A 23393-nucleotide genomic window follows, 5' to 3' on the forward strand; every position below is an offset into this window, starting at 1 on the left:
ACAAGGAAGCCCCAGCAAGCTGGAGCATGCAAAAATTGCCAAAAAACTCAGTTTTGCTCCTCTCCACGGAAATCTTTAGTAAAAGGCGAAAGATTTATACGTTCTGAAGAGAAACCAGAGTATACATCGGGCAAGGGCTTCCTGGGTTCTTGGTGCCATCTCCTCGGACCTCAATTGGATCAAGGAGACACCTGGGAGAGTAGGCTGTCCATGGTCTAGACATGCAAATGAGGCCACTAAAAATCCTGCAAGAGCTGAAGAACATTCTGTTTTTCAACCTGAAAGGAAGCCCCAGCAAGCTGGAGCATGCAAAAATTGCCAAAAAACTCAGTTTTGCTCCTCTCCACGGAAATTTAGTAAAGGCGAAAGATTTATACGTTCTGAAGAGAAACCAGAGTATACATCGGGCAGGGCTTCCTGGTTCTTGGTGCCATCTCCTCGGACCTCAATTGGATCAAGGAACCACCTGGGAGGAGTAGGCTGTCCATGGTTCTAGACATGCAAATGAGGCCACTAAAATCCTGCAAGAGCTAGAGAAGAACATTCTGTTTTTCAACCTGAACAAGGAAGCCCCAGCAAGCTGGAGCATGCAAAAATTGCCAAAAAACTCAGTTTTGCCTCCACGGAAATCTTTAGTAAAAGGCAAAGATTTATCGTTTGAAGAGAAACAGAGTAACATCGGGCAAGGGCTTCCTGGGTTCTTGTGCCATCTCCGGACCTCATTGATCAAGGAACCACCTGAAGGAGTAGGCTGTCCAGTCTCAGACATGCAATGAGGCCACTAAAAAGCCTGCAAGAGATAGAGAAGAACATCTGTTTTTCAACCTGAACAAGGAAGCCCCAGCAAGCTGGAGCATGCAAAAATTGCCAAAAAACTCAGTTTTGCTCTCCACGGAAATCTTTAGTAAAAGGCGAAGATTTATACGTTCTGAAGAGAAACCAGAGATACTCGGGCAAGGGCTTCCTGGGTTCTTGGTGCCATCTCTGACCTCAATTGGACAGGAGCACCCACCTGGAGGAGTAGGCTGTCCCATGTTCTAGACATGCAATGAGGCCACTAAAAAGCCTGCAAGAGATAGAGAGAACATTCTGTTTTTCAACCTGAACAAGGAAGCCCCAGCAAGCTGGAGCATGCAAAAATTGCCAAAAACTCAGTTTTGCTCCTCTCCACGAAATCGAAAGCGAAAGATTACGTTCTGAAGAGAAACCAGAGTATACATCGGGCAAGGGCTTCCTGGGTTCTTGGTGCCATCTCCTCGGACCTCAATTGGATCAAGGAGACCACCTGGGAGGAGTAGGCTGTCCATGTCTAGACATGCAAATGAGGCCACTAAAAATCCTGCAAGAGCTAGAGAAGAACATTCTGTTTTTCAACCTGAACAAGGAAGCCCCAGCAAGCTGGAGCATGCCAAAAAACTCAGTTTTGCTCCTCTCCACGGAAATCTTTAGTAAAAGGCGAAAGATTTATACGTTCTGAAGAGAAACCAGAGTATACATCGGGCAAGGGCTTCCTGGGTTCTTGGTGCCATCTCCTCGGACCTCAATTGGATCAAGGAGACCACCTGGGAGGAGTAGGCTGTCCATGTCTAGACATGCAAATGAGGCCACTAAAAAGCCTGCAAGAGATAGAGAAGAACATTCTGTTTTTCAACCTGAACAAGGAAGCCCCAGCAAGCTGGAGCATGCAAAAAACTCAGTTTTGCTCCTCTCCACGGAAATCTTTAGTAAAAGGCGAAAGATTTATACGTTCTGAAGAGAAACCAGAGTATACATCGGGCAAGGGCTTCCTGGGTTCTTGGTGCCATCTCCTCGGACCTCAATTGGATCAAGGAGACCACCTGGGAGGAGTAGGCTGTCCATGTTCTAGACATGCAAATGAGGCCACTAAAAAGCCTGCAAGAGCTAGAGAAGAACATTCTGTTTTTCAACCTGAACAAGGAAGCCCCAGCAAGCTGGAGCATGCAAAAATTGCCAAAAACTCAGTTTTGCTCCTCTCCACGGAAATCTTTAGTAAAAGGCGAAAGATTTATACGTTCTGAAGAGAAACCAGAGTATACATCGGGCAAGGGCTTCCTGGGTTCTTGGTGCCATCTCCTCGGACCTCAATTGGATCAAGGAGACCACCTGGGAGGAGTAGGCTGTCCATGGTCTAGACATGCAAATGAGGCCACTAAAAAGCCTGCAAGAGAGAGAAGAACATTCTGTTTTTCAACCTGAACAAGGAAGCCCCAGCAAGCTGGAGCATGCAAAAATTGCCAAAAACTCAGTTTTGCTCCTCTCCACGGAAATCTTTAGTAAAAGGCGAAAGATTTTACGTTCTGAAGAGAAACCAGAGTATACATCGGGCAAGGGCTTCCTGGGTTCTTGGTGCCATCTCCTCGGACCTCAATTGGATCAAGGAGACCACCTGGGAGGAGTAGGCTGTCCATGTCTAGACATGCAAATGAGGCCACTAAAAAGCCTGCAAGAGCTAGAGAAGAACATTCTGTTTTTCAACCTGAACAAGGAAGCCCCAGCAAGCTGGAGCATGCAAAAATTGCCAAAAAACTCAGTTTTGCTCCTCTCCACGGAAATCTTTAGTAAAAGGCGAAAGATTTATACGTTCTGAAGAGAAACCAGAGTATACATCGGGCAAGGGCTTCCTGGGTTCTTGGTGCCATCTCCTCGGACCTCAATTCAAGGAACCACCTGGAGGAGTAGGCTGTCCATGTTCTAGACATGCAAATGAGGCCACTAAAAAGCCTGCAAGAGCTAGAGAAGAACATTCTGTTTTTCAACCTGAACAAGGAAGCCCCAGCAAGCTGGAGCATGCAAAAATTGCCAAAAAACTCAGTTTTGCTCCTCTCCACGGAAATCTTTAGTAAAAGGCGAAAGATTTATACGTTCTGAAGAGAAACCAGAGTATACATCGGGCAAGGGCTTCCTGGGTTCTTGGTGCTATGTTCTAGACATGCAAATGAGGCCACTAAAAATCCTGCAAGAGCCAGAGACAAACATTCTGTTTTTCAACCTGAACAAGGAAGCCCCAGCAAGCTGGAGCATGCAAAAATTGCCAAAAAACTCAGTTTTGCTCCTCTCCACGGAAATCTTTAGTAAAAGGCGAAAGATTTATACGTTCTGAAGAGAAACCAGAGTATACATCGGGCAAGGGCTTCCTGGGTTCTTGGTGCCATCTCCTCGGACCTCAATTGGATCAAGGAGACCACCTGGAGGAGTAGGCTGTCCATGGTCTAGACATGCAAATGAGGCCACTAAAAAGCCTGCAAGAGCTAGAGAAGAACATTCTGTTTTTCAACCTGAACAAGGAAGCCCCAGCAAGCTGGAGCATGCAAAAATTGCCAAAAAACTCAGTTTTGCTCCTCTCCACGGAAATCTTTAGTAAAAGGCGAAAGATTTATACGTTCTGAAGAGAAACCAGAGTATACATCGGGCAAGGGCTTCCTGGGTTCTTGGTCATCTCCTCGGACCTCAATTGGCACAAGGAAACCACCTGGGAGGAGTAGGCTGTCCATGTTCTAGACATGCAAATGAGGCCACTAAAAAGCCTGCAAGAGCTAGAGAAGAACATTCTGTTTTTCAACCTGAACAAGGAAGCCCCAGCAAGCTGGAGCATGCAAAAATTGCCAAAAAACTCAGTTTTGCTCCTCTCCACGGAAATCTTTAGTAAAAGGCGAAAGATTTTACGTTCTGAAGAGAAACCAGAGTATACATCGGGCAAGGGCTTCCTGGGTTCTTGGTGCTTGTCTAGACATGCAAATGAGGCCACTAAAAATCCTGCAAGAGCCAGAGACAAACATTCTGTTTTTCAACCTTAACAAGGAAGCCCCAGCAAGCTGGAGCATGCAAAAATTGCCAAAAAACTCAGTTTTGCTCCTCTCCACGGAAATCTTTAGTAAAAGGCGAAAGATTTATACGTTCTGAAGAGAAACCAGAGTATACATCGGGCAAGGGCTTCCTGGGTTCTTGGTGCCATCTCCTCGGACCTCAATTGGATCAAGGAGACCACCTGGGAGGAGTAGGCTGTCCATGGTCTAGACATGCAAATGAGGCCACTAAAAAGCCTGCAAGAGCTAGAGAAGAACATTCTGTTTTTCAACCTGAACAAGGAAGCCCCAGCAAGCTGGAGCATGCAAAAATTGCCAAAAAACTCAGTTTTGCTCCTCTCCACGGAAATCTTTAGTAAAAGGCGAAAGATTTATACGTTCTGAAGAGAAACCAGAGTATACATCGGGCAAGGGCTTCCTGGGTTCTTGGTATCCTCTCGGACCTCAATTGGCACAAGGAACCACCTGGGAGGAGTAGGCTGTCCATGTTCTAGACATGCAAATGAGGCCACTAAAAACCTGCAAGAGCTAGAGAAGAACATTCTGTTTTTCAACCTGAACAAGGAAGCCCCAGCAAGCTGGAGCATGCAAAAATTGCCAAAAAACTCAGTTTTGCTCCTCTCCACGGAAATCTTTAGTAAAAGGCGAAAGATTTATACGTTCTGAAGAGAAACCAGAGTATACATCGGGCAAGGGCTTCCTGGGTTCTTGGTGCTATTTCTAGACATGCAAATGAGGCCACTAAAATCCTGCAAGAGCAGAGACAAACATTCTGTTTTTCAACCTTAACAAGGAAGCCCCAGCAAGCTGGAGCATGCAAAAATTGCCAAAAAACTCAGTTTTGCTCCTCTCCACGGAAATCTTTAGTAAAAGGCGAAAGATTTATACGTTCTGAAGAGAAACCAGAGTATACATCGGGCAAGGGCTTCCTGGGTTCTTGGTGCCATCTCCTCGGACCTCAATTGGATCAAGGAGACCACCTGGGAGGAGTAGGCTGTCCATGGTCTAGACATGCAAATGAGGCCACTAAAAATCCTGCAAGAGCTAGAGAAGAACATTCTGTTTTTCAACCTGAACAAGGAAGCCCCAGCAAGCTGGAGCATGCAAAAAAAAAACTCAGTTTTGCTCCTCTCCACGGAAATCTTTAGTAAAAGGCGAAAGATTTATACGTTCTGAAGAGAAACCAGAGTATACATCGGGCAAGGGCTTCCTGGGTTCTTGGTGCCATCTCCTCGGACCTCAATTGGATCAAGGAGACCACCTGGGAGGAGTAGGCTGTCCATGGTCTAGACATGCAAATGAGGCCACTAAAAGCCTGCAAGAGCTAGAGAAAACATTCTGTTTTTCAACCTGAACAAGGAAGCCCCAGCAAGCTGGAGCATGCAAAAATTGCCAAAAAACTCAGTTTTGCTCCTCTCCGGAAATCTTTAGTAAAAGGCGAAAGATTATACGTTCTGAAGAGAAACCAGAGTATACATCGGGCAAGGGCTTCCTGGGTTCTTGGTGCCATCTCCTCGGACCTCAATTGGATCAAGGAGACCACCTGGGAGGAGTAGGCTGTCCATGGTCTAGACATGCAAATGAGGCCACTAAAAATCCTGCAAGAGCTAGAGAAGAACATTCTGTTTTTCAACCTGAACAAGGAAGCCCCAGCAAGCTGGAGCATGCAAAAATTGCCAAAAAACTCAGTTTTGCTCCTCTCCACGGAAATCTTTAGTAAAAGGCGAAAGATTTATACGTTCTGAAGAGAAACCAGAGTATACATCGGGCAAGGGCTTCCTGGGTTCTTGGTGCCATCTCCTCGGACCTCAATTGGATCAAGGAGACCACCTGGAGGAGTAGGCTGTCCATGGTCTAGACATGCAAATGAGGCCACTAAAAATCCTGCAAGAGCTAGAGAAGAACATTCTGTTTTTCAACCTGAACAAGGAAGCCCCAGCAAGCTGGAGCATGCAAAAATTGCCAAAAACTCAGTTTTGCTCCTCTCCACGGAAATCTTTAGTAAAAGGCGAAAGATTTATACGTTCTGAAGAGAAACCAGAGTATACATCGGCAAGGGCTTCCTGGGTTCTTGGTGCCATCTCCTCGGACCTCAATTGGATCAAGGAGACCACCTGGAGGAGTAGGCTGTCCATGTCTAGACATGCAAATGAGGCCACTAAAAATCCTGCAAGAGCTAGAGAAGAACATTCTGTTTTTCAACCTGAACAAGGAAGCCCCAGCAAGCTGGAGCATGCAAAATTGCCAAAAAACTCAGTTTTGCTCCTCTCCACGGAAATCTTTAGTAAAAGGCGAAAGATTTTACGTTCTGAAGAGAAACCAGAGTATACATCGGGCAAGGGCTTCCTGGGTTCTGGGCTATGTTCTAGACATGCAAATGAGGCCACTAAAAATCCTGCAAGAGCCAGAGACAAACATTCTGTTTTTCAACCTTAACAAGGAAGCCCCAGCAAGCTGGAGCATGCAAAAATTGCCAAAAAACTCAGTTTTGCTCCTCTCCACGGAAATCTTTAGTAAAAGGCGAAAGATTTATACGTTCTGAAGAGAAACCAGAGTATACATCGGGCAAGGGCTTCCTGGGTTCTTGGTCCTCTCCTCGGACCTCAATTGGCACAAGGAACCACCTGGGAGGAGTAGGCTGTCCATGTTCTAGACATGCAAATGAGGCCACTAAAAAGCCTGCAAGAGCTAGAGAAGAACATTCTGTTTTTCAACCTGAAAAGGAAGCCCCAGCAAGCTGGAGCATGCAAAAAAAAAACTCAGTTTTGCTCCTCTCCACGGAAATCTTTAGTAAAAGGCGAAAGATTTATACGTTCTGAAGAGAAACCAGAGTATACATCGGGCAAGGGCTTCCTGGGTTCTTGGTGCAATGTTCTAGACATGCAAATGAGGCCACTAAAAATCCTGCAAGAGCTAGAGACAAATTCTGTTTTTCAACCTTAACAAGGAAGCCCCAGCAAGCTGGAGCATGCAAAAATTGCCAAAAACTCAGTTTTGCTCCTCTCCACGGAAATCTTTAGTAAAAGGCGAAAGATTTATACGTTCTGAAGGAAACCAGAGTATACATCGGGCAAGGGCTTCCTGGGTTCTTGGTGCTATGTTCTAGACATGCAAATGAGGCCACTAAAAATCCTGCAAGAGCCAGAGACAAACATTCTGTTTTTCAACCTTAACAAGGAAGCCCCAAGCTGGAGCATGCAAAAATTGCCCAAAAACTCAGTTTTGCTCCTCTCCACGGAAATCTTTAGTAAAAGGCGAAAGATTTATACGTTCTGAAGAGAAACCAGAGTATACATCGGGCAAGGGCTTCCTGGGTTCTTGGTATCATCCCTCGGACCTCAATTGGCACAAGGAACCACCTGGGAGGAGTAGGCTGTCCATGTTCTAGACATGCAAATGAGGCCACTAAAAAGCCTGCAAGAGCTAGAGAAGAACATTCTGTTTTTCAACCTGAACAAGGAAGCCCCAGCAAGCTGGAGCATGCAAAAATTGCCAAAAACTCAGTTTTGCTCCTCTCCACGGAAATCTTTAGTAAAAGGCGAAAGATTTTACGTTCTGAAGAGAACCAGAGTATACATCGGCAAGGGCTTCCTGGTTCTTGGTGCTATGTTCTAACATGCAAATGAGGCCACTAAAAATCCTGCAAGAGCGAGACAAACATTCTGTTTTTCAACCTGAACAAGGAAGCCCCAGCACTGGAGCATGCAAAAATTGCCAAAAAACTCAGTTTTGCTCCTCTCCACGGAAATCTTTAGTAAAAGGCGAAAGATTTATGCGTTTGAAGAGAAACCAGAGATACATCGGGCAAGGGCTTCCTGGGTTCTTGGTGCCATCTCCTCGGACCTCAATTGGATCAAGGAACCACCTGGAGGAGTAGGCTGTCCATGTTCTAGACATGCAAATGAGGCCACTAAAAAGCCTGCAAGAGCTAGAGAACATTCTGTTTTTCAACCTGAACAAGGAAGCCCCAGCAAGCTGGAGCATGCAAAAATTGCCAAAAAACTCAGTTTTGCTCCTCTCCACGGAAATCTTTAGTAAAAGGCGAAAGATTTATACGTTCTGAAGAGAAACCAGAGTATACATCGGGCAAGGGCTTCCTGGGTTCTTGGTGCATCTCCTCGGACCTCAATTGGACAAGGAACCACCTGGGAGGAGTAGGCTGTCCATGTTCTAGACATGCAAATGAGGCCACTAAAAAGCCTGCAAGAGCTAGAGAAGAACATTCTGTTTTTCAACCTGAACAAGGAAGCCCCAGCAAGCTGGAGCATGCAAAAATTGCCAAAAACTCAGTTTTGCTCCTCTCCACGGAAATCTTTAGTAAAAGGCGAAAGATTTTACGTTCTGAAGAGAAACCAGAGTATACATCGGGCAAGGGCTTCCTGGGTTCTTGGTGCTATGTTCTAGACATGCAAATGAGGCCACTAAAATCCTGCAAGAGCCAGAGACAAACATTCTGTTTTTCAACCTGAACAAGGAAGCCCCAGCAAGCTGGAGCATGCAAAAATTGCCAAAAAACTCAGTTTTGCTTCTCTCCACGGAAATCTTTAGTAAAAGGCGAAAGATTTATACGTTCTGAAGAGAAACCAGAGTATACATCGGGCAAGGGCTTCCTGGGTTCTTGGTGCCATCTCCTCGGACCTCAATTGGATCAAGGAGACCACCTGGAGGAGTAGGCTGTCCATGGTCTAGACATGCAAATGAGGCCACTAAAAATCCTGCAAGAGCTAGAGAAGAACATTCTGTTTTTCAACCTGAACAAGGAAGCCCCAGCAAGCTGGAGCATGCAAAAAACTCAGTTTTGCTCCTCTCCACGGAAATCTTTAGTAAAAGGCGAAAGATTTATACGTTCTGAAGAGAAACCAGAGTATACATCGGGCAAGGGCTTCCTGGGTTCTTGGTGCCATCTCCTCGGACCTCAATTGGATCAAGGAGACCACCTGGAGGAGTAGGCTGTCCATGGTCTAGACATGCAAATGAGGCCACTAAAAAGCCTGCAAGAGCTAGAGAAGAACATTCGTTTTTCAACCTGAACAAGGAAGCCCCAGCAAGCTGGAGCATGCAAAAATTGCCAAAAACTCAGTTTTGCTCCTCTCCACGGAAATCTTTAGTAAAAGGCGAAAGATTTATACGTTCTGAAGAGAAACCAGAGTATACATCGGGCAAGGGCTTCCTGGGTTCTTGGTGCCATCTCCTCGGACCTCAATTGGATCAAGGAGACCACCTGGGAGGAGTAGGCTGTCCATGGTCTAGACATGCAAATGAGGCCACTAAAAATCCTGCAAGAGCTAGAGAAGAACATTCTGTTTTTCAACCTGAACAAGGAAGCCCCAGCAAGCTGGAGCATGCAAAAATTGCCAAAAACTCAGTTTTGCTCCTCTCCACGGAAATCTTTAGTAAAAGGCGAAAGATTTATACGTTCTGAAGAGAAACCAGAGTATACATCGGGCAAGGGCTTCCTGGGTTCTTGGTGCCATCTCCTCGGACCTCAATTGGATCAAGGAGACCACCTGGGAGGATAGGCTGTCCATGGTCTAGACATGCAAATGAGGCCACTAAAAATCCTGCAAGAGCTGAGAAGAACATTCTGTTTTTCAACCTGAACAAGGAAGCCCCAGCAAGCTGGAGCATGCAAAAATTGCCAAAAACTCAGTTTTGCTCCTCTCCACGGAAATCTTTAGTAAAAGGCGAAAGATTTATACGTTCTGAAGAGAAACCAGAGTATACATCGGGCAAGGGCTTCCTGGGTTCTTGGTGCCATCTCCTCGGACCTCAATTGGATCAAGGAGACCACCTGGAGTAGGCTGTCCATGTTAGACATGCAAATGAGGCCACTAAAAAGCCTGCAAGAGCTAGAGAAGAACATTCTGTTTTTCAACCTGAACAAGGAAGCCCCAGCAAGCTGGAGCATGCAAAAATTGCCAAAAAACTCAGTTTTGCTCCTCTCCACGGAAATCTTTAGTAAAAGGCGAAAGATTTATACGTTCTGAAGAGAAACCAGAGTATACATCGGGCAAGGGCTTCCTGGGTTCTTGGTGCATCTCCTCGGACCTCAATTGCACAAGGAACCACCTGGGAGGAGTAGGCTGTCCATGTTCTAGACATGCAAATGAGGCCACTAAAAAGCCTGCAAGAGCTAGAGAAGAACATTCTGTTTTTCAACCTGAACAAGGAAGCCCCAGCAAGCTGGAGCATGCAAAAATTGCCAAAAACTCAGTTTTGCTCCTCTCCACGGAAATCTTTAGTAAAAGGCGAAAGATTTTACGTTCTGAAGAGAAACCAGAGTATACATCGGGCAAGGGCTTCCTGGGTTCTTGGTGCTATGTTCTAGACATGCAAATGAGGCCACTAAAAATCCTGCAAGAGCCAGAGACAAACATTCTGTTTTTCAACCTAACAAGGAAGCCCCAGCAAGCTGGAGCATGCAAAAATTGCCAAAAAACTCAGTTTTGCTCCTCTCCACGGAAATCTTTAGTAAAGGCGAAAGATTTATACGTTCTGAAGAAAACCAGAGTATACATCGGGCAAGGGCTTCCTGGGTTCTTGGTGCCATCTCCTCGGACCTCAATTGGATCAAGGAGACCACCTGGGAGAGTAGGCTGTCCATGGTCTAGACATGCAAATGAGGCCACTAAAAAGCCTGCAAGAGCTAGAGAAGAACATTCTGTTTTTCAACCTGAACAAGGAAGCCCCAGCAAGCTGGAGCATGCAAAAATTGCCAAAAAACTCAGTTTTGCTCCTCTCCACGGAAATCTTTAGTAAAAGGCAAAGATTTATACGTTCTGAAGAGAAACCAGAGTATACATCGGGCAAGGGCTTCCTGGGTTCTTGGTGCCATCTCCTCGGACCTCAATTGGATCAAGGAGACCACCTGAGGGTAGGCTGTCCATGTCTAGACATGCAAATGAGGCCACTAAAAAGCCTGCAAGAGCTAGAGAAGAACATTCTATTTTTCAACCTGAACAAGGAAGCCCCAGCAAGCTGGAGCATGCAAAAATTGCCAAAAACTCAGTTTTGCTCCTCTCCACGGAAATCTTTAGTAAAAGGCGAAAGATTTATACGTTCTGAAGAAAACCAGAGTATACATCGGGCAAGGGCTTCCTTGTTTCTTGGTGCCATCTCCTCGGTCCTCAATTGGATCAAGGAGACCACCTGGGAGGAGTAGGCTGTCCATGGTCTAGACATGCAAATGAGGCCACTAAAATCCTGCAAGAGCTAGAGAAGAACATTCTGTTTTTCAACCTGAACAAGGAAGCCCCAGCAAGCTGGAGCATGCAAAAATTGCCAAAAACTCAGTTTTGCTCCTCTCCACGGAAATCTTTAGTAAAAGGCGAAAGATTTATACGTTCTGAAGAGAAACCAGAGTATACATCGGGCAAGGGCTTCCTGGGTTCTTGGTGCCATCTCCTCGGACCTCAATTGGATCAAGGAGACCACCTGGGAGGAGTAGGCTGTCCATGTCTAGACATGCAAATGAGGCCACTAAAAATCCTGCAAGAGCTAGAGAAGAACATTCTGTTTTTCAACCTGAACAAGGAAGCCCCAGCAAGCTGGAGCATGCAAAAATTGCCAAAAACTCAGTTTTGCTCCTCTCCACGGAAATCTTTAGTAAAAGGCGAAAGATTTATACGTTCTGAAGAGAAACCAAGTATACATCGGGCAAGGGCTTCCTGGGTTCTTGGTGCTATGTTCTAGACATGCAATGAGGCCACTAAAAATCCTGCAAGAGCCAGAGACAAACATTCTGTTTTTCAACCTTAACAAGGAAGCCCCAGCAAGCTGGAGCATGCAAAAATTGCCAAAAAACTCAGTTTTGCTCCTCTCCACGGAAATCTTTAGTAAAAGGCGAAAGATTTATACGTTCTGAAGAAAACCAGAGTATACATCGGGCAAGGGCTTCCTGGGTTCTTGTATCATCTCCTCGGACCTCAATTGGCACAAGGAAACCACCTGGGAGGAGTAGGCTGTCCATGTTCTAGACATGCAAATGAGGCCACTAAAAAGCCTGCAAGAGCTAGAGAAGAAATTCTGTTTTTCAACCTGAACAAGGAAGCCCAGCAAGCTGGAGCATGCAAAAATTGCCAAAAAACTCAGTTTTGCTCCTCTCCACGGAAATCTTTAGTAAAAGGCGAAAGATTTTTACGTTCTGAAGAGAAACCAGAGTATACATCGGGCAAGGGCTTCCTGGGTTCTTGGTGCTATGTTCTAGACATGCAAATAGGCCACTAAAAATCCTGCAAGAGCCAGAGACAAACATTCTGTTTTTCAACCTTAACAAGGAAGCCCCAGCAAGCTGGAGCATGCAAAAATTGCCAAAAAACTCAGTTTTGCTCCTCTCCACGGAAATCTTTAGTAAAAGGCGAAAGATTTATAGGTTCTGAAGAGAAACCAGAGTATACATCGGGCAAGGGCTTCCTGGGTTCTTGGTGCCATCTCCTCGGACCTCAATTGGATCAAGGAGACCACCTGGGAGGAGTAGGCTGTCCATGGTCTAGACATGCAAATGAGGCCACTAAAAATCCTGCAAGAGCTAGAGAAGAACATTCTGTTTTTCAACCTGAACAAGGAAGCCCCAGCAAGCTGAAGCATGCAAAAAAACTCAGTTTTGCTCCTCTCCACGGAAAACTTTAGTAAAAGGCGAAAGATTTATACGTTCTGAAGAGAAACCAGAGTATACATCGGGCAAGGGCTTCCTGGGTTCTTGGTGCCATCTCCTCGGACCTCAATTGGATCAAGGAGACCACCTGGAAGGAGTAGGCTGTCCATGGTCTAGACATGCAAATGAGGCCACTAAAAAGCCTGCAAGAGCTAGAGAAGAACATTCTGTTTTTCAACCTGAACAAGGAAGCCCCAGCAAGCTGGAGCATGCAAAAATTGCCCAAAAACTCAGTTTTGCTCCTCTCCACGGAAATCTTTAGTAAAAGGCAAAAGATTTATACGTTCTGAAGAGAACCCAGAGTATACATCGGGCAAGGGCTTCCTGGGTTCTTGGTGCCATCTCCTCGGACCACAATTGGATCAAGGAGACCACCTGGGAGGAGTAGGCTGTCCATGGTCTAGACATGCAAATGAGGCCACTAAAAATCTTGCAAGAGCTAGAGAAGAACATTCTGTTTTTCAACCTGAACAAGGAAGCCCCAGCAAGCTGGAGCATGCAAAAATTGCCCAAAAACTCAGTTTTGCTCCTCTCCACGGAAATCTTTAGTAAAAGGCGAAAGATTTATACGTTCTGAAGAGAAACCAGAGTATACATCGGGCAAGGGCTTCCTGGGTTCTTGGTGCCATCTCCTCGGACCTCAATTGGATCAAGGAGACCACCTGGGAGGAGTAGGCTGTCCATGGTCTAGACATGCAAATGAGGCCACTAAAAATCCTGCAAGAGCTAGAGAAGAACATTCTGTTTTTCAACCTGAACAAGGAAGCCCCAGCAAGCTGGAGCATGCAAAAATTGCCCAAAAACTCAGTTTTGCTCCTCTCCACGGAAATCTTTAGTAAAAGGCGAAAGATTTATACGTTCTGAAGAGAAACCAGACTATACATCAGGCAAGGGCTTCCTGGGTTCTTGGTGTAATCTCCTCGGACCTCAATTAGCACAAGGAGACCACCTGGAAGGAGTAGGCTGTCCATGTTCTAGACATGCAAATGAGGCCACTAAAAATCCTGCAAGAGCTAGAGAAGAACATTCTGTTTTATAACCTGAACAAGGAAGCCCCAGCAAGCTGGAGCATGCAAAAATTGCCAAAAAACTCAGTTTTGCTCCTCTCCACGGAAATCTTTAGTAAAAGGCGAAAGATTTTTACGTTCTGAAGAGAAACCAGAGTATACATCGGGCAAGGGCTTCCTGGGTTCTTGGTGCTATGTTCTAGACATGCAAATGAGGCCACTAAAAATCCTGCAAGAGCCAGAGACAAACATTCTGTTTTTCAACCTTAACAAGGAAGCCCCAGCAAGCTGGAGCATGCAAAAATTGCCAAAAAACTCAGTTTTGCTCCTCTCCACGGAAATCTTTAGTAAAAGGCGAAAGATTTATAGGTTCTGAAGAGAAACCAGAGTATACATCGGGCAAGGGCTTCCTGGGTTCTTGGTGCCATCTCCTCGGACCTCAATTGGATCAAGGAGACCATCTGGGAGGAGTAGGCTGTCCATGGTCTAGACATGCAAATGAGGCCACTAAAAATCCTGCAAGAGCTAGAGAAGAACATTCTGTTTTTCAACCTGAACAAGGAAGCCCCAGCAAGCTGGAGCATGCAAAAAAACTCATTTTTGCTCCTCTCCACAGAAAACTTTAGTAAAAGGCGAAAGATTTATACGTTCTGAAGAGAAACCAGAGTATACATCGGGCAAGGGCTTCCTGGGTTCTTGGTGCCATCTCCTCGGACCTCAATTGGATCAAGGAGGCCACCTGGGAGGAGTAGGCTGTCCATGGTCTAGACATGCAAATGAGGCCACTAAAAATCCTGCAAGAGCTAGAGAAGAACATTCTGTTTTTCAACCTGAACAAGGAAGCCCCAGCAAGCTGGAGCATGCAAAAATTGCCCAAAAACTCAGTTTTGCTCCTCTCCACGGAAATCTTTAGTAAAAGGCGAAAGATTTATGCGTTTTGAAGAGAAACCAGAGTATACATTGGGCAAGGGCTTCCTGGGTTCTTGGTGCCATCTCCTCGGACCTCAATTGGATCAAGGAGACCACCTGAATGGAGTAGGCTGTCCATGTTCTAGACATGCAAATGAGGCCACTAAAAATCCTGCAAGAGCTAGAGAAGAACATTCTGTATTTCAACCTGAACAAGGAAGCCCCAGCAAGCTGGAGCATGCAAAAAAACTCAGTTTTGCTCCTCTCCACGGAAATCTTTAGTAAAAGGCGAAAGATTTATACGTTCTGAAGAGAAACCAGAGTATACATCGGGCAAGGGCTTCCTGGGTTCTTGGTGCCATCTCCTCGGACCTCAATTGGATCAAGGAGACCACCTGGGAGGAGTAGGCTGTCCATGGTCTAGACATGCAAATGAGGCCACTAAAAATCCTGCAAGAGCTAGAGAAGAACATTCTGTTTTTCAACCTGAACAAGGAAGCCCCAGCAAGCTGGAGCATGCAAAAATTGCCAAAAAACTCAGTTTTGCTCCTCTCCACGGAAATCTTTAGTAAAAGGCGAAAGATTTATGCGTTTTGAAGAGAAACCAGAGTATACATCGGGCAAGGGCTTCTGGGTTCTTGGTGCCATCTCCTCAGACCTCAATTGGATCAAGGAGACCACCTGGAAGGAGTAGGCTGTCCATGTTCTAGACATGCAAATGAGGCCACTGAAAAGCCTGCAAGAGATAGAGAAGAACATTCTGTTTTTCAACCTGAACAAGGAAGCCCCAGCAAGCTGGAGCATGCAAAAATTGCCAAAAAACTCAGTTTTGCTCCTCTCCACGGAAATCTTTAGTAAAAGGCGAAAGATTTTTACGTTCTGAAGAGAAACCAGAGTATACATCGGGCAAGGGCTTCCTGGGTTCTTGGTGCCATCTCCTCGGACCTCAATTGGATCAAGGAGATCACCTGGGAGGAGTAGGCTGTCCATGGTCTAGACATGCAAATGAGGCCACTAAAAATCCTGCAAGAGCTAGAGAAGAACATTCTGTTTTTCAACCTGAACAAGGAAGCCCCAGCAAGCTGGAGCATGCAAAAAAACTCAGTTTTGCTCCTCTCCACGGAAATCTTTAGTAAAAGGCGAAAGATTTATACGTTCTGAAGAGAAACCAGAGTATACATCGGGAAAGGGCTTCCTGGGTTCTTGGTGCCATCTCCTCGGACCTCAATTGGATCAAGGAGACCACCTGGGAGGAGTAGGCTGTCCATGGTCTAGACATGCAAATGAGGCCACTAAAAATCCTGCAAGAGCTAGAGAAGAACATTCTGTTTTTCAACCTGAACAAGGAAGCCCCAGCAAGCTGGAGCATGCAAAAAAACTCAGTTTTGCTCCTCTCCACGGAAATCTTTAGTAAAAGGCGAAAGATTTATACGTTCTGAAGAGAAACCAGAGTATACATCGGGCAAGGGCTTCCTGGGTTCTTGGTGCCATCTCCTCGGACCTCAATTGGCACAAGGAAACCACCTGGGAGGAGTAGGCTGTCCATGTTCTTGACATGCAAATGAGGCCACTAAAAAGCCTGCAAGAGCTAGAGAAGAACATTCTGTTTTTCAACCTGAACAAGGAAGCCCCAGCAAGCTGGAGCATGCAAAAATTGCCAAAAAACTCAGTTTTGCTCCTCTCCACGGAAATCTTTAGTAAAAGGCGAAAGATTTTTACGTTCTGAAGAGAAACCAGAGTATACATCGGGCAAGGGCTTCCTGGGTTCTTGGTGCTATGTTCTAGACATGCAAATGAGGCCACTAAAAATCCTGCAAGAGCCAGAGACAAACATTCTGTTTTTCAACTTTAACAAGGAAGCCCCAGCAAGCTGAAGCATGCAAAAATTGCCAAAAAACTCAGTTTTGCTCCTCTCCACGGAAATCTTTAGTAAAAGGCGAAAGATTTATACGTTCTGAAGAGAAACCAGAGTATACATCGGGCAAGGGCTTCCTGGGTTCTTGGTGCCATCTCCTCGGACCTCAATTGGATCAAGGAGACCACCTGGGAGGAGTAGGCTGTCCATGGTCTAGACATGCAAATGAGGCCACTAAAAATCCTGCAAGAGCCAGTGACAAACTTTCTGTTTTTCAACCTTAACAAGGAAGCCCCAGCAAGCTGGAGCATGCAAAAATTGCCAAAAAACTCAGTTTTGCTCCTCTCCATGGAAATCTTTAGTAAAAGGCGAAAGATTTATACGTTCTGAAGAGAAACCAGAGTATACATCGGGCAAGGGCTTCCTGGGTTCTTGGTGCCATCTCCTCGGACCTCAATTGGATCAAGGAGACCACCTGGGAGGAGTAGGCTGTCCATGGTCTAGACATGCAAATGAGGCCACTAAAAATCCTGCAAGAGCTAGAGAAGAACATTCTGTTTTTCAACCTGAACAAGGAAGCCCCAGCAAGCTGGAGCATGCAAAAATTGCCAAAAAACTCAGTTTTGCTCCTCTCCACGGAAATCTTTAGTAAAAGGCGAAAGATTTATGCGTTTTGAAGAGAAACCAGAGTATACATCGGGCAAGGGCTTCCTGGGTTTTTGGTGCCATCTCCTCGGACCTCAATTGGATCAAGGAAACCACCTGGGAGGAGTAGGCTGTCCATGTTCTAGACATGCAAATGAGGCCACTAAAAAGCCTGCAAGAGATAGAGAAGAACATTCTGTTTTTAAACATGAACAAGGAAGCCCCAGCAAGCTGGAGCATGCAAAAATTGCCCAAAAACTCAGTTTTGCTCCTCTCCACGGAAATATTTAGTAAAAGGCGAAAGATTTTTACGTTCTGAAGAGAAACCAGAGTATACATCGGGCAAGGGCTTCCTGGGATCTTGGTGCCATCTACTCGGACCTCAATTGGATCAAGGAGACCACCTGGGAGGAGTAGGCTGTCCATGGTCTAGACATGCAAATGAGGCCACTAAAAATCCTGCAAGAGCTAGAGAAGAACATTCTGTTTTTCAACCTGAACAAGGAAGCCCCAGCAAGCTGGAGCATGCAAAAAAACTCAGTTTTGCTCCTCTCCACGGAAATCTTTAGTAAAAGGCGAAAGATTTATACGTTCTGAAGAGAAACCAGAGTATACATCGGGCAAGGGCTTCCTGGGTTCTTGGTGCCATCTCCTCGGACCTCAATTGGATCAAGGAGACCACCTGGGAGGAGTAGGCTGTCCATGGTCTAGACATGCAAATGAGGCCACTAAAAATCCTGCAAGAGCTAGAGAAGAACATTCTGTTTTTCAACCTGAACAAGGAAGCCCCAGCAAGCTGGAGCATGCAAAAAAACTCAGTTTTGCTCCTCTCCACGGAAATCTTTAGTAAAAGGCGAAAGATTTATACGTTCTGAAGAGAAACCAGAGTATGCATCGGGCAAGGGCTTCCTGGGTTCTTGGTGCTATGTTCTAGACATGCAAATGAGGCCACTAAAAATCCTGCAAGAGCCAGAGACAAACATTCTGTTTTTCAACTTTAACAAGGAAGCCCCAGCAAGCTGAAGCATGCAAAAATTGCCAAAAAACTCAGTTTTGCTCCTCTCCACGGAAATCTTTAGTAAAAGGCGAAAGATTTATACGTTCTGAAGAGAAACCAGAGTATACATCGGGCAAGGGCTTCCTGGGTTCTTGGTGCCATCTCCTCGGACCTCAATTGGATCAAGGAGACCACCTGGGAGGAGTAGGCTGTCCATGGTCTAGACATGCAAATGAGGCCACTAAAAATCCTGCAAGAGCCAGTGACAAACTTTCTGTTTTTCAACCTTAACAAGGAAGCCCCAGCAAGCTGGAGCATGCAAAAATTGCCAAAAAACTCAGTTTTGCTCCTCTCCACGGAAATCTTTAGTAAAAGGCGAAAGATTTATACGTTCTGAAGAGAAACCAGAGTATACATCGGGCAAGGGCTTCCTGGGTTCTTGGTGCCATCTCCTCGGACCTCAATTGGATCAAGGAGACCACCTGGGAGGAGTAGGCTGTCCATGGTCTAGACATGCAAATGAGGCCACTAAAAATCCTGCAAGAGCTAGAGAAGAACATTCTGTTTTTCAACCTGAACAAGGAAGCCCCAGCAAGCTGGAGCATGCAAAAATTGCCAAAAAACTCAGTTTTGCTCCTCTCCACGGAAATCTTTAGTAAAAGGCGAAAGATTTATGCGTTTTGAAGAGAAACCAGAGTATACATCGGGCAAGGGCTTCCTGGGTTCTTGGTGCCATCTCCTCAGACCTCAATTGGATCAAGGATACCACCTGGAAGGAGTAGGCTGTCCATGTTCTAGACATGCAAATGAGGCCACTGAAAAGCCTGCAAGAGATAGAGAAGAACATTCTGTTTTTCAACCTGAACAAGGAAGCCCCAGCAAGCTGGAGCATGCAAAAATTGCCAAAAAACTCAGTTTTGCTCCTCTCCACGGAAATCTTTAGTAAAAGGCGAAAGATTTATACGTTCTGAAGAGAAACCAGAGTATACATCGGGCAAGGGCTTCCTGGGTTCTTGGTGCCATCTCCTCGGACCTCAATTGGATCAAGGAGACCACCTGGGAGGAGTAGGCTGTCCATGTTCTAGACATGCAAATGAGGCCACTAAAAAGCCTGCAAGAGATAGAGAAGAACATTCTGTTTTTCAACCTGAACAAGGAAGCCCCAGCAAGCTAGAGCATGCAAAAATTGCCAAAAAACTCAGTTTTGCTCCTCTCCACGGAAATCTTTAGTAAAAGGCGAAAGATTTATGCGTTTTGAAGAGAAACCAGAGTATACATCGGGCAAGGGCTTCCTGGGATCTTGGTGCCATCTCCTCGGACCTCAATTGGATCAAGGAGACCACCTGGGAGAAGTAGGCTGTCCATGGTCTAGACATGCAAATGAGGCCACTAAAAATCCTGCAAGAGCTAGAGAAGAACATTCTGTTTTTCAACCTGAACAAGGAAGCCCCAGCAAGCTGGAGCATGCAAAAATTGCCAAAAAACTCAGTTTTGCTCCTCTCCACGGAAATCTTTAGTAAAAGGCGAAAGATTTATACGTTCTGAAGAGAAACCAGAGTATACATCGGGCAAGGGCTTCCTGGGTTCTTGGTGCTATGTTCTAGACATGCAAATGAGGCCACTAAAAATCCTGCAAGAGCCAGAAACAAACATTCTGTTTTTCAACCTTAACAAGGAAGCCCCAGCAAGCTGGAGCATGCAAAAATTGCCAAAAAACTCAGTTTTGCTCCTCTCCACGGAAATCTTTAGTAAAAGGCGAAAGATTTATACGTTCTGAAGAGAAACCAGAGTATACATCGGGCAAGGGCTTCCTGGGTTCTTGGTGCCATCTCCTCGGACCTCAATTAGATCAAGGAGACCACCTGGGAGGAGAAGGCTGCCCATGGTCTAGACATGCAAATGAGGCCTCTAACAAGCCTGCAAGAGCTAGAGAAGAACATGCTGTTTTTCAACCTGAACAAGGAAGCCCCAGCAAGCTGGAGCATGCAAAAATTGCCAAAAAACTCAGTTTTGCTCCTCTCCACGGAAATCTTTAGTAAAAGGCGAAAGATTTATGCGTTATGAAGAGAAACCAGAGTATACATCGGGCAAGGGCTTCCTGGGATCTTGGTGCCATCTCCTCGGACCTCAATTGGATCAAGGAGACCACCTGGGAGGAGTAGGCTGTCCATGGTCTAGACATGCAAATGAGGCCACTAAAAATCCTGCAAGAGCTAGAGAAGAACATTCTGTTTTTCAACCTGAACAAGGAAGCCCCAGCAAGCTGGCGCATGCAAAAAAAACTCAGTTTTGCTCCTCTCCACGGAAATCTTTAGTAAAAGGCGAAAGTTTTATACGTTCTGAAGAGAAACCAGAGTATACATCGGGCAAGGGCTTCCTGGGTTCTTGGTGCCATCTCCTCGGACCTCAATTGGATCAAGGAGACCACCTGGGAGGAGTAGGCTGTCCATGGTCTAGACATGCAAATGAGGCCACTAAAAATCCTGCAAGAGCTAGAGAAGAACATTCTGTTTTTCAACCTGAACAAGGAAGCCCCAGCAAGCTGGAGCATGCAAAAATTGCCAAAAAACTCAGTTTTGCTCCTCTCCACGGAAATCTTTAGTAAAAGGCGAAAGATTTATACGTTCTGAAGAGAAACCAGAGTATACATCGGGCAAGGGCTTCCTGGGTTCTTGGTGCTATGTTCTAGACATGCAAATGAGGCCACTAAAAATCCTGCAAGAACCAGAGACAAACATTCTGTTTTTCAACCTTAACAAGGAAGCCCCAGCAAGCTGGAGCATGCAAAAATTGCCAAAAAACTCAGTTTTGCTCCTCTCCACGGAAATCTTTAGTAAAAGGCGAAAGATTTATGCGTTTTGAAGAGAAACCAGAGTATACATCAGGCAAGGGCTTCCTGGGTTCTTGGTGCCATCTCCTCAGACCTCAATTGGATTAAGGATACCACCTGGAAGGAGTAGGCTGTCCATGTTCTAGACATGCAAATGAGGCCACTGAAAAGCCTGCAAGAGATAGAGAAGAACATTCTGTTTTTCAACCTGAACAAGGAAGCCCCAGCAAGCTGGAGCATGCAAAAATTGCCAAAAAACTCAGTTTTGCTCCTCTCCACGGAAATCTTTAGTAAAAGGCAAAAGATTTATACGTTCTGAAGAGAAACCAGAGTATACATCAGGCAAGGGCTTCCTGGGTTCTTGGTGCCATCTCCTCGGACCTCAATTGGATCAAGGAGACCACCTAAGAGGAGTAGGCTGTCCATGGTCTAGACATGCAAATGAGGCCACTAAAAATCCTGCAATAGCTAGAGAAGAACATTCTGTTTTTCAACCTGAACAAGGAAGCCCCAGCAAGCTGGAGCATACAAAAAAACTCAGTTTTGCTCCTCTCCACGGAAATCTTTAGTAAAAGGCGAAAGATTTATACGTTCTGAAGAGAAACCAGAGTATACATCGGGCAAGGGCTTCCTGGGTTCTTGGCGCCATCTCCTCGGACCTCATTTAGCACAAGGAGACCACCTGGAAGGAGTAGGCTGTCAATGTTCTAGACATGCAAATGAGGTCAATAAAAATCCTGCAAGAGCTAGAGACAAACATTCTGTTTTTCAACCTGAACAAGGAAGCCCCAGCAAGCTGGAGCATGCAAAAATTGCCAAAAAACTCAGTTTTGCTCCTCTCCACGGAAATCTTTAGTAAAAGGCGAAAGATTTTTACGTTCTGAAGAGAAACCAGAGTATACATCGGGCAAGGGCTTCCTGGGTTCTTGGTGCCATCTCCTCGGACCTCAATTGGATCAAGGAGACCACCTGGGAGGAGTAGGCTGTCCATGGTCTAGACATGCAAATGAGGCCACTAAAAATCCTGCAAGAGCTAGAGACAAACATTCTGTTTTTCAACCTGAACAAGGAAGCCCCAACAAGCTGGAGCATGCAAAAATTGCCAAAAAACTCAGTTTTGCTCCTCTCCACAAAAATCTTTAGTAAAAGGCGAAAGATTTATACGTTCTGAAGAGAAACCAGAGTATACATCGGGCAAGGGCTTCCTGGGTTCTTGGCGCCATCTCCTCGGACCTCATTTAGCACAAGGAGACCACCTGGGAGAAGTAGGCTGTCCATGGTCTAGACATGCAAATGAGGCCACTAAAAAGCCTGCAAGAGCTAGAGAAGAACATTCTGTTTTTCAACCTGAACAAGGAAGCCCCAGCAAGCTGGAGCATGTAAAAATTGCCAAAAAACTCAGTTTTGCTCCTCTCCACGGAAATCTTTAGTAAAAGGCGAAAGATTTATACGTTCTGAAGAGAAACCAGAGTATACATCGGGCAAGGGCTTCCTGTGTTCTTGGTGCCATCTGCTCGGACCTCAATTAGCACAAGGAGACCACCTTGAAGGAGTAGGCTGTCCATGTTCTAGACATGCAAATGAGGTCACTAAAAATCCTGCAAGAGCTAGAGACAAACATTCTGTTTTTCAACCTGAACAAGGAAGCCCCAGCAAGCTGGAGCATACAAAAAAACTCAGTTTTGCTCCTCTCCACGGAAATCTTTAGTAAAAGGCGAAAGATTTTTACATTCTGAAGAGAAACCAGAGTATACATCGGGCAAGGGCTTCCTGGGTTCTTGGTGCCATCTCCTCGGACCTCAATTGGATCAAGGAGACCACCTGGGAGGAGTAGGCTGTCCATGGTCTAGACATGCAAATGAGGCCACTAAAAATCCTGCAAGAGCTAGAGACAAACATTCTGTTTTTCAACCTGAACAAGGAAACCCCAGCAAGCTGGAGCATACAAATAAACTCAGTTTTGCTCCTCTCCACGGAAATCTTTAGTAAAAGGCGAAAGATTTATACGTTCTGAAGAGAAACCAGAGTATACATCGGGCAAGGGCTTCCTGGGTTCTTGGTGCCATCTGCTCGGACCTCAATTAGCACAAGGAGACCACCTTGAAGGAGTAGGCTGTCCATGTTCTAGACATGCAAATGAGGTCACTAAAAATCCTGCAAGAGCTAGAGACAAACATTCTGTTTTTCAACCTGAACAAGGAAGCCCCAACAAGCTGGAGCATACAAAAAAACTCAGTTTTGCTCCTCTCCACGGAAATCTTTAGTAAAAGGCGAAAGATTTTTACATTCTGAAGAGAAACCAGAGTATACATCGGGCAAGGGCTTCCTGGGTTCTTGGTGCCATCTCCTCGGACCTCAATTGGATCAAGGAGACCACCTGGGAGGAGTAGGCTGTCCATGGTCTAGACATGCAAATGAGGCCACTAAAAATCCTGCAAGAGCTAGAGACAAACATTCTGTTTTTCAACCTGAACAAGGAAGCCCCAACAAGCTGGAGCATGCAAAAATTGCCAAAAAACTCAGTTTTGCTCCTCTCCACGGAAATCTTTAGTAAAACCCGAAAGATTTTTACGTTCTGAAGAGAAACCAGAGTATACATCGGGCAAGGGCTTCCTGGGTTCTTGGTGCTATGTTCTAGACATGCAAATGAGGCCACTAAAAATCCTGCAAGAG

General features: G+C 45.6%; 67 non-coding genes and 19 pseudogenes across 67 annotated transcripts; all 86 read right to left on the reverse strand.

The window, feature by feature from the left end:
• Positions 1–7: 7 nt before the first annotated feature.
• Positions 8–123, reverse strand: LOC122936452. The gene has a single exon (XR_006388977.1). It is a non-coding gene; the product is annotated as a U5 spliceosomal RNA (small nuclear RNA).
• Positions 124–287: 164 nt separating this feature from the next.
• LOC122936966 lies at positions 288–400 on the reverse strand. Its single transcript, XR_006389415.1, has one exon. It is a non-coding gene; the product is annotated as a U5 spliceosomal RNA (small nuclear RNA).
• A 168-nt stretch (positions 401–568) lies between these two features.
• LOC122937000 lies at positions 569–676 on the reverse strand (annotated as a pseudogene).
• Positions 677–836: 160 nt separating this feature from the next.
• LOC122936980 lies at positions 837–948 on the reverse strand. The gene has a single exon (XR_006389425.1). It is a non-coding gene; the product is annotated as a U5 spliceosomal RNA (small nuclear RNA).
• Positions 949–1112: 164 nt separating this feature from the next.
• Positions 1113–1216, reverse strand: LOC122937011 (annotated as a pseudogene).
• A 170-nt stretch (positions 1217–1386) lies between these two features.
• LOC122936926 lies at positions 1387–1493 on the reverse strand (annotated as a pseudogene).
• Positions 1494–1663: 170 nt separating this feature from the next.
• LOC122936898 lies at positions 1664–1769 on the reverse strand (annotated as a pseudogene).
• A 171-nt stretch (positions 1770–1940) lies between these two features.
• Positions 1941–2055, reverse strand: LOC122936574. The gene has a single exon (XR_006389095.1). It is a non-coding gene; the product is annotated as a U5 spliceosomal RNA (small nuclear RNA).
• A 169-nt stretch (positions 2056–2224) lies between these two features.
• On the reverse strand, positions 2225–2338 carry LOC122936779. Its single transcript, XR_006389291.1, has one exon. It is a non-coding gene; the product is annotated as a U5 spliceosomal RNA (small nuclear RNA).
• A 170-nt stretch (positions 2339–2508) lies between these two features.
• On the reverse strand, positions 2509–2624 carry LOC122936453. The gene has a single exon (XR_006388978.1). It is a non-coding gene; the product is annotated as a U5 spliceosomal RNA (small nuclear RNA).
• A 165-nt stretch (positions 2625–2789) lies between these two features.
• On the reverse strand, positions 2790–2905 carry LOC122936454. The gene has a single exon (XR_006388979.1). It is a non-coding gene; the product is annotated as a U5 spliceosomal RNA (small nuclear RNA).
• A 116-nt stretch (positions 2906–3021) lies between these two features.
• LOC122936456 lies at positions 3022–3137 on the reverse strand. Its single transcript, XR_006388980.1, has one exon. It is a non-coding gene; the product is annotated as a U5 spliceosomal RNA (small nuclear RNA).
• Positions 3138–3307: 170 nt separating this feature from the next.
• LOC122936457 lies at positions 3308–3423 on the reverse strand. Its single transcript, XR_006388981.1, has one exon. It is a non-coding gene; the product is annotated as a U5 spliceosomal RNA (small nuclear RNA).
• Positions 3424–3592: 169 nt separating this feature from the next.
• LOC122936743 lies at positions 3593–3707 on the reverse strand. The gene has a single exon (XR_006389257.1). It is a non-coding gene; the product is annotated as a U5 spliceosomal RNA (small nuclear RNA).
• A 114-nt stretch (positions 3708–3821) lies between these two features.
• Positions 3822–3937, reverse strand: LOC122936458. Its single transcript, XR_006388982.1, has one exon. It is a non-coding gene; the product is annotated as a U5 spliceosomal RNA (small nuclear RNA).
• Positions 3938–4108: 171 nt separating this feature from the next.
• LOC122936459 lies at positions 4109–4224 on the reverse strand. Its single transcript, XR_006388983.1, has one exon. It is a non-coding gene; the product is annotated as a U5 spliceosomal RNA (small nuclear RNA).
• A 166-nt stretch (positions 4225–4390) lies between these two features.
• Positions 4391–4506, reverse strand: LOC122936460. The gene has a single exon (XR_006388984.1). It is a non-coding gene; the product is annotated as a U5 spliceosomal RNA (small nuclear RNA).
• Positions 4507–4619: 113 nt separating this feature from the next.
• Positions 4620–4735, reverse strand: LOC122936462. Its single transcript, XR_006388986.1, has one exon. It is a non-coding gene; the product is annotated as a U5 spliceosomal RNA (small nuclear RNA).
• Positions 4736–4906: 171 nt separating this feature from the next.
• On the reverse strand, positions 4907–5016 carry LOC122936806 (annotated as a pseudogene).
• Positions 5017–5185: 169 nt separating this feature from the next.
• Positions 5186–5298, reverse strand: LOC122936943. The gene has a single exon (XR_006389399.1). It is a non-coding gene; the product is annotated as a U5 spliceosomal RNA (small nuclear RNA).
• A 171-nt stretch (positions 5299–5469) lies between these two features.
• LOC122936463 lies at positions 5470–5585 on the reverse strand. The gene has a single exon (XR_006388987.1). It is a non-coding gene; the product is annotated as a U5 spliceosomal RNA (small nuclear RNA).
• A 170-nt stretch (positions 5586–5755) lies between these two features.
• LOC122936575 lies at positions 5756–5870 on the reverse strand. The gene has a single exon (XR_006389096.1). It is a non-coding gene; the product is annotated as a U5 spliceosomal RNA (small nuclear RNA).
• Positions 5871–6038: 168 nt separating this feature from the next.
• LOC122936864 lies at positions 6039–6152 on the reverse strand. The gene has a single exon (XR_006389361.1). It is a non-coding gene; the product is annotated as a U5 spliceosomal RNA (small nuclear RNA).
• A 114-nt stretch (positions 6153–6266) lies between these two features.
• LOC122936464 lies at positions 6267–6382 on the reverse strand. The gene has a single exon (XR_006388988.1). It is a non-coding gene; the product is annotated as a U5 spliceosomal RNA (small nuclear RNA).
• Positions 6383–6549: 167 nt separating this feature from the next.
• Positions 6550–6659, reverse strand: LOC122936808 (annotated as a pseudogene).
• Positions 6660–6773: 114 nt separating this feature from the next.
• LOC122936802 lies at positions 6774–6887 on the reverse strand. The gene has a single exon (XR_006389313.1). It is a non-coding gene; the product is annotated as a U5 spliceosomal RNA (small nuclear RNA).
• Positions 6888–7003: 116 nt separating this feature from the next.
• LOC122936655 lies at positions 7004–7116 on the reverse strand. Its single transcript, XR_006389173.1, has one exon. It is a non-coding gene; the product is annotated as a U5 spliceosomal RNA (small nuclear RNA).
• Positions 7117–7285: 169 nt separating this feature from the next.
• On the reverse strand, positions 7286–7398 carry LOC122936902. Its single transcript, XR_006389372.1, has one exon. It is a non-coding gene; the product is annotated as a U5 spliceosomal RNA (small nuclear RNA).
• Positions 7399–7509: 111 nt separating this feature from the next.
• LOC122936754 lies at positions 7510–7622 on the reverse strand. The gene has a single exon (XR_006389267.1). It is a non-coding gene; the product is annotated as a U5 spliceosomal RNA (small nuclear RNA).
• A 165-nt stretch (positions 7623–7787) lies between these two features.
• LOC122936465 lies at positions 7788–7903 on the reverse strand. Its single transcript, XR_006388989.1, has one exon. It is a non-coding gene; the product is annotated as a U5 spliceosomal RNA (small nuclear RNA).
• Positions 7904–8071: 168 nt separating this feature from the next.
• LOC122936780 lies at positions 8072–8185 on the reverse strand. The gene has a single exon (XR_006389292.1). It is a non-coding gene; the product is annotated as a U5 spliceosomal RNA (small nuclear RNA).
• A 115-nt stretch (positions 8186–8300) lies between these two features.
• On the reverse strand, positions 8301–8416 carry LOC122936461. Its single transcript, XR_006388985.1, has one exon. It is a non-coding gene; the product is annotated as a U5 spliceosomal RNA (small nuclear RNA).
• Positions 8417–8586: 170 nt separating this feature from the next.
• LOC122936899 lies at positions 8587–8692 on the reverse strand (annotated as a pseudogene).
• Positions 8693–8861: 169 nt separating this feature from the next.
• LOC122936577 lies at positions 8862–8976 on the reverse strand. The gene has a single exon (XR_006389098.1). It is a non-coding gene; the product is annotated as a U5 spliceosomal RNA (small nuclear RNA).
• Positions 8977–9147: 171 nt separating this feature from the next.
• LOC122936578 lies at positions 9148–9262 on the reverse strand. Its single transcript, XR_006389099.1, has one exon. It is a non-coding gene; the product is annotated as a U5 spliceosomal RNA (small nuclear RNA).
• A 169-nt stretch (positions 9263–9431) lies between these two features.
• Positions 9432–9546, reverse strand: LOC122936579. The gene has a single exon (XR_006389100.1). It is a non-coding gene; the product is annotated as a U5 spliceosomal RNA (small nuclear RNA).
• Positions 9547–9711: 165 nt separating this feature from the next.
• On the reverse strand, positions 9712–9827 carry LOC122936467. The gene has a single exon (XR_006388990.1). It is a non-coding gene; the product is annotated as a U5 spliceosomal RNA (small nuclear RNA).
• Positions 9828–9995: 168 nt separating this feature from the next.
• LOC122936781 lies at positions 9996–10109 on the reverse strand. The gene has a single exon (XR_006389293.1). It is a non-coding gene; the product is annotated as a U5 spliceosomal RNA (small nuclear RNA).
• Positions 10110–10224: 115 nt separating this feature from the next.
• On the reverse strand, positions 10225–10338 carry LOC122936916. Its single transcript, XR_006389385.1, has one exon. It is a non-coding gene; the product is annotated as a U5 spliceosomal RNA (small nuclear RNA).
• Positions 10339–10508: 170 nt separating this feature from the next.
• On the reverse strand, positions 10509–10623 carry LOC122936755. The gene has a single exon (XR_006389268.1). It is a non-coding gene; the product is annotated as a U5 spliceosomal RNA (small nuclear RNA).
• A 167-nt stretch (positions 10624–10790) lies between these two features.
• On the reverse strand, positions 10791–10904 carry LOC122936795. Its single transcript, XR_006389306.1, has one exon. It is a non-coding gene; the product is annotated as a U5 spliceosomal RNA (small nuclear RNA).
• A 170-nt stretch (positions 10905–11074) lies between these two features.
• On the reverse strand, positions 11075–11189 carry LOC122936580. The gene has a single exon (XR_006389101.1). It is a non-coding gene; the product is annotated as a U5 spliceosomal RNA (small nuclear RNA).
• A 170-nt stretch (positions 11190–11359) lies between these two features.
• LOC122936652 lies at positions 11360–11473 on the reverse strand. The gene has a single exon (XR_006389171.1). It is a non-coding gene; the product is annotated as a U5 spliceosomal RNA (small nuclear RNA).
• Positions 11474–11588: 115 nt separating this feature from the next.
• LOC122936763 lies at positions 11589–11703 on the reverse strand. The gene has a single exon (XR_006389276.1). It is a non-coding gene; the product is annotated as a U5 spliceosomal RNA (small nuclear RNA).
• Positions 11704–11871: 168 nt separating this feature from the next.
• On the reverse strand, positions 11872–11987 carry LOC122936675. Its single transcript, XR_006389192.1, has one exon. It is a non-coding gene; the product is annotated as a U5 spliceosomal RNA (small nuclear RNA).
• Positions 11988–12102: 115 nt separating this feature from the next.
• On the reverse strand, positions 12103–12218 carry LOC122936632. Its single transcript, XR_006389151.1, has one exon. It is a non-coding gene; the product is annotated as a U5 spliceosomal RNA (small nuclear RNA).
• Positions 12219–12389: 171 nt separating this feature from the next.
• LOC122936957 lies at positions 12390–12496 on the reverse strand (annotated as a pseudogene).
• Positions 12497–12667: 171 nt separating this feature from the next.
• On the reverse strand, positions 12668–12783 carry LOC122936614. The gene has a single exon (XR_006389134.1). It is a non-coding gene; the product is annotated as a U5 spliceosomal RNA (small nuclear RNA).
• Positions 12784–12954: 171 nt separating this feature from the next.
• Positions 12955–13070, reverse strand: LOC122936506. The gene has a single exon (XR_006389029.1). It is a non-coding gene; the product is annotated as a U5 spliceosomal RNA (small nuclear RNA).
• Positions 13071–13241: 171 nt separating this feature from the next.
• On the reverse strand, positions 13242–13357 carry LOC122936683. Its single transcript, XR_006389200.1, has one exon. It is a non-coding gene; the product is annotated as a U5 spliceosomal RNA (small nuclear RNA).
• A 171-nt stretch (positions 13358–13528) lies between these two features.
• LOC122936531 lies at positions 13529–13644 on the reverse strand. Its single transcript, XR_006389054.1, has one exon. It is a non-coding gene; the product is annotated as a U5 spliceosomal RNA (small nuclear RNA).
• Positions 13645–13760: 116 nt separating this feature from the next.
• Positions 13761–13876, reverse strand: LOC122936633. Its single transcript, XR_006389152.1, has one exon. It is a non-coding gene; the product is annotated as a U5 spliceosomal RNA (small nuclear RNA).
• Positions 13877–14047: 171 nt separating this feature from the next.
• On the reverse strand, positions 14048–14154 carry LOC122936967 (annotated as a pseudogene).
• A 171-nt stretch (positions 14155–14325) lies between these two features.
• On the reverse strand, positions 14326–14441 carry LOC122936535. Its single transcript, XR_006389058.1, has one exon. It is a non-coding gene; the product is annotated as a U5 spliceosomal RNA (small nuclear RNA).
• A 171-nt stretch (positions 14442–14612) lies between these two features.
• Positions 14613–14719, reverse strand: LOC122936883 (annotated as a pseudogene).
• Positions 14720–14890: 171 nt separating this feature from the next.
• On the reverse strand, positions 14891–15006 carry LOC122936479. The gene has a single exon (XR_006389002.1). It is a non-coding gene; the product is annotated as a U5 spliceosomal RNA (small nuclear RNA).
• Positions 15007–15176: 170 nt separating this feature from the next.
• LOC122936532 lies at positions 15177–15292 on the reverse strand. The gene has a single exon (XR_006389055.1). It is a non-coding gene; the product is annotated as a U5 spliceosomal RNA (small nuclear RNA).
• Positions 15293–15463: 171 nt separating this feature from the next.
• Positions 15464–15570, reverse strand: LOC122936884 (annotated as a pseudogene).
• A 171-nt stretch (positions 15571–15741) lies between these two features.
• Positions 15742–15848, reverse strand: LOC122936885 (annotated as a pseudogene).
• A 171-nt stretch (positions 15849–16019) lies between these two features.
• Positions 16020–16135, reverse strand: LOC122936533. The gene has a single exon (XR_006389056.1). It is a non-coding gene; the product is annotated as a U5 spliceosomal RNA (small nuclear RNA).
• Positions 16136–16251: 116 nt separating this feature from the next.
• On the reverse strand, positions 16252–16367 carry LOC122936583. Its single transcript, XR_006389104.1, has one exon. It is a non-coding gene; the product is annotated as a U5 spliceosomal RNA (small nuclear RNA).
• Positions 16368–16538: 171 nt separating this feature from the next.
• Positions 16539–16654, reverse strand: LOC122936623. Its single transcript, XR_006389143.1, has one exon. It is a non-coding gene; the product is annotated as a U5 spliceosomal RNA (small nuclear RNA).
• A 171-nt stretch (positions 16655–16825) lies between these two features.
• LOC122936480 lies at positions 16826–16941 on the reverse strand. Its single transcript, XR_006389003.1, has one exon. It is a non-coding gene; the product is annotated as a U5 spliceosomal RNA (small nuclear RNA).
• A 171-nt stretch (positions 16942–17112) lies between these two features.
• Positions 17113–17228, reverse strand: LOC122936682. The gene has a single exon (XR_006389199.1). It is a non-coding gene; the product is annotated as a U5 spliceosomal RNA (small nuclear RNA).
• Positions 17229–17399: 171 nt separating this feature from the next.
• LOC122936886 lies at positions 17400–17506 on the reverse strand (annotated as a pseudogene).
• Positions 17507–17677: 171 nt separating this feature from the next.
• Positions 17678–17784, reverse strand: LOC122936887 (annotated as a pseudogene).
• A 116-nt stretch (positions 17785–17900) lies between these two features.
• On the reverse strand, positions 17901–18016 carry LOC122936584. Its single transcript, XR_006389105.1, has one exon. It is a non-coding gene; the product is annotated as a U5 spliceosomal RNA (small nuclear RNA).
• A 171-nt stretch (positions 18017–18187) lies between these two features.
• LOC122936468 lies at positions 18188–18303 on the reverse strand. Its single transcript, XR_006388991.1, has one exon. It is a non-coding gene; the product is annotated as a U5 spliceosomal RNA (small nuclear RNA).
• A 171-nt stretch (positions 18304–18474) lies between these two features.
• On the reverse strand, positions 18475–18590 carry LOC122936481. Its single transcript, XR_006389004.1, has one exon. It is a non-coding gene; the product is annotated as a U5 spliceosomal RNA (small nuclear RNA).
• Positions 18591–18761: 171 nt separating this feature from the next.
• LOC122936469 lies at positions 18762–18877 on the reverse strand. The gene has a single exon (XR_006388992.1). It is a non-coding gene; the product is annotated as a U5 spliceosomal RNA (small nuclear RNA).
• Positions 18878–19048: 171 nt separating this feature from the next.
• LOC122936581 lies at positions 19049–19164 on the reverse strand. The gene has a single exon (XR_006389102.1). It is a non-coding gene; the product is annotated as a U5 spliceosomal RNA (small nuclear RNA).
• A 171-nt stretch (positions 19165–19335) lies between these two features.
• Positions 19336–19451, reverse strand: LOC122936470. Its single transcript, XR_006388993.1, has one exon. It is a non-coding gene; the product is annotated as a U5 spliceosomal RNA (small nuclear RNA).
• Positions 19452–19567: 116 nt separating this feature from the next.
• LOC122936471 lies at positions 19568–19683 on the reverse strand. The gene has a single exon (XR_006388994.1). It is a non-coding gene; the product is annotated as a U5 spliceosomal RNA (small nuclear RNA).
• Positions 19684–19854: 171 nt separating this feature from the next.
• On the reverse strand, positions 19855–19970 carry LOC122936401. The gene has a single exon (XR_006388930.1). It is a non-coding gene; the product is annotated as a U5 spliceosomal RNA (small nuclear RNA).
• A 171-nt stretch (positions 19971–20141) lies between these two features.
• LOC122936962 lies at positions 20142–20249 on the reverse strand (annotated as a pseudogene).
• Positions 20250–20420: 171 nt separating this feature from the next.
• On the reverse strand, positions 20421–20536 carry LOC122936472. Its single transcript, XR_006388995.1, has one exon. It is a non-coding gene; the product is annotated as a U5 spliceosomal RNA (small nuclear RNA).
• A 116-nt stretch (positions 20537–20652) lies between these two features.
• On the reverse strand, positions 20653–20768 carry LOC122936483. Its single transcript, XR_006389005.1, has one exon. It is a non-coding gene; the product is annotated as a U5 spliceosomal RNA (small nuclear RNA).
• A 171-nt stretch (positions 20769–20939) lies between these two features.
• LOC122936474 lies at positions 20940–21055 on the reverse strand. The gene has a single exon (XR_006388997.1). It is a non-coding gene; the product is annotated as a U5 spliceosomal RNA (small nuclear RNA).
• Positions 21056–21226: 171 nt separating this feature from the next.
• On the reverse strand, positions 21227–21333 carry LOC122936859 (annotated as a pseudogene).
• A 171-nt stretch (positions 21334–21504) lies between these two features.
• On the reverse strand, positions 21505–21620 carry LOC122936534. The gene has a single exon (XR_006389057.1). It is a non-coding gene; the product is annotated as a U5 spliceosomal RNA (small nuclear RNA).
• A 171-nt stretch (positions 21621–21791) lies between these two features.
• LOC122936701 lies at positions 21792–21907 on the reverse strand. Its single transcript, XR_006389217.1, has one exon. It is a non-coding gene; the product is annotated as a U5 spliceosomal RNA (small nuclear RNA).
• A 171-nt stretch (positions 21908–22078) lies between these two features.
• Positions 22079–22194, reverse strand: LOC122936589. Its single transcript, XR_006389110.1, has one exon. It is a non-coding gene; the product is annotated as a U5 spliceosomal RNA (small nuclear RNA).
• Positions 22195–22365: 171 nt separating this feature from the next.
• LOC122936920 lies at positions 22366–22472 on the reverse strand (annotated as a pseudogene).
• Positions 22473–22643: 171 nt separating this feature from the next.
• LOC122936919 lies at positions 22644–22750 on the reverse strand (annotated as a pseudogene).
• Positions 22751–22921: 171 nt separating this feature from the next.
• Positions 22922–23028, reverse strand: LOC122936917 (annotated as a pseudogene).
• A 171-nt stretch (positions 23029–23199) lies between these two features.
• Positions 23200–23315, reverse strand: LOC122936816. The gene has a single exon (XR_006389323.1). It is a non-coding gene; the product is annotated as a U5 spliceosomal RNA (small nuclear RNA).
• Positions 23316–23393: the final 78 nt, after the last annotated feature.

Source organism: Bufo gargarizans, chromosome 4 (genome assembly GCF_014858855.1).
Source record: "Bufo gargarizans isolate SCDJY-AF-19 chromosome 4, ASM1485885v1, whole genome shotgun sequence".
Classification (NCBI taxonomy): domain Eukaryota; kingdom Metazoa; phylum Chordata; class Amphibia; order Anura; family Bufonidae; genus Bufo; species Bufo gargarizans.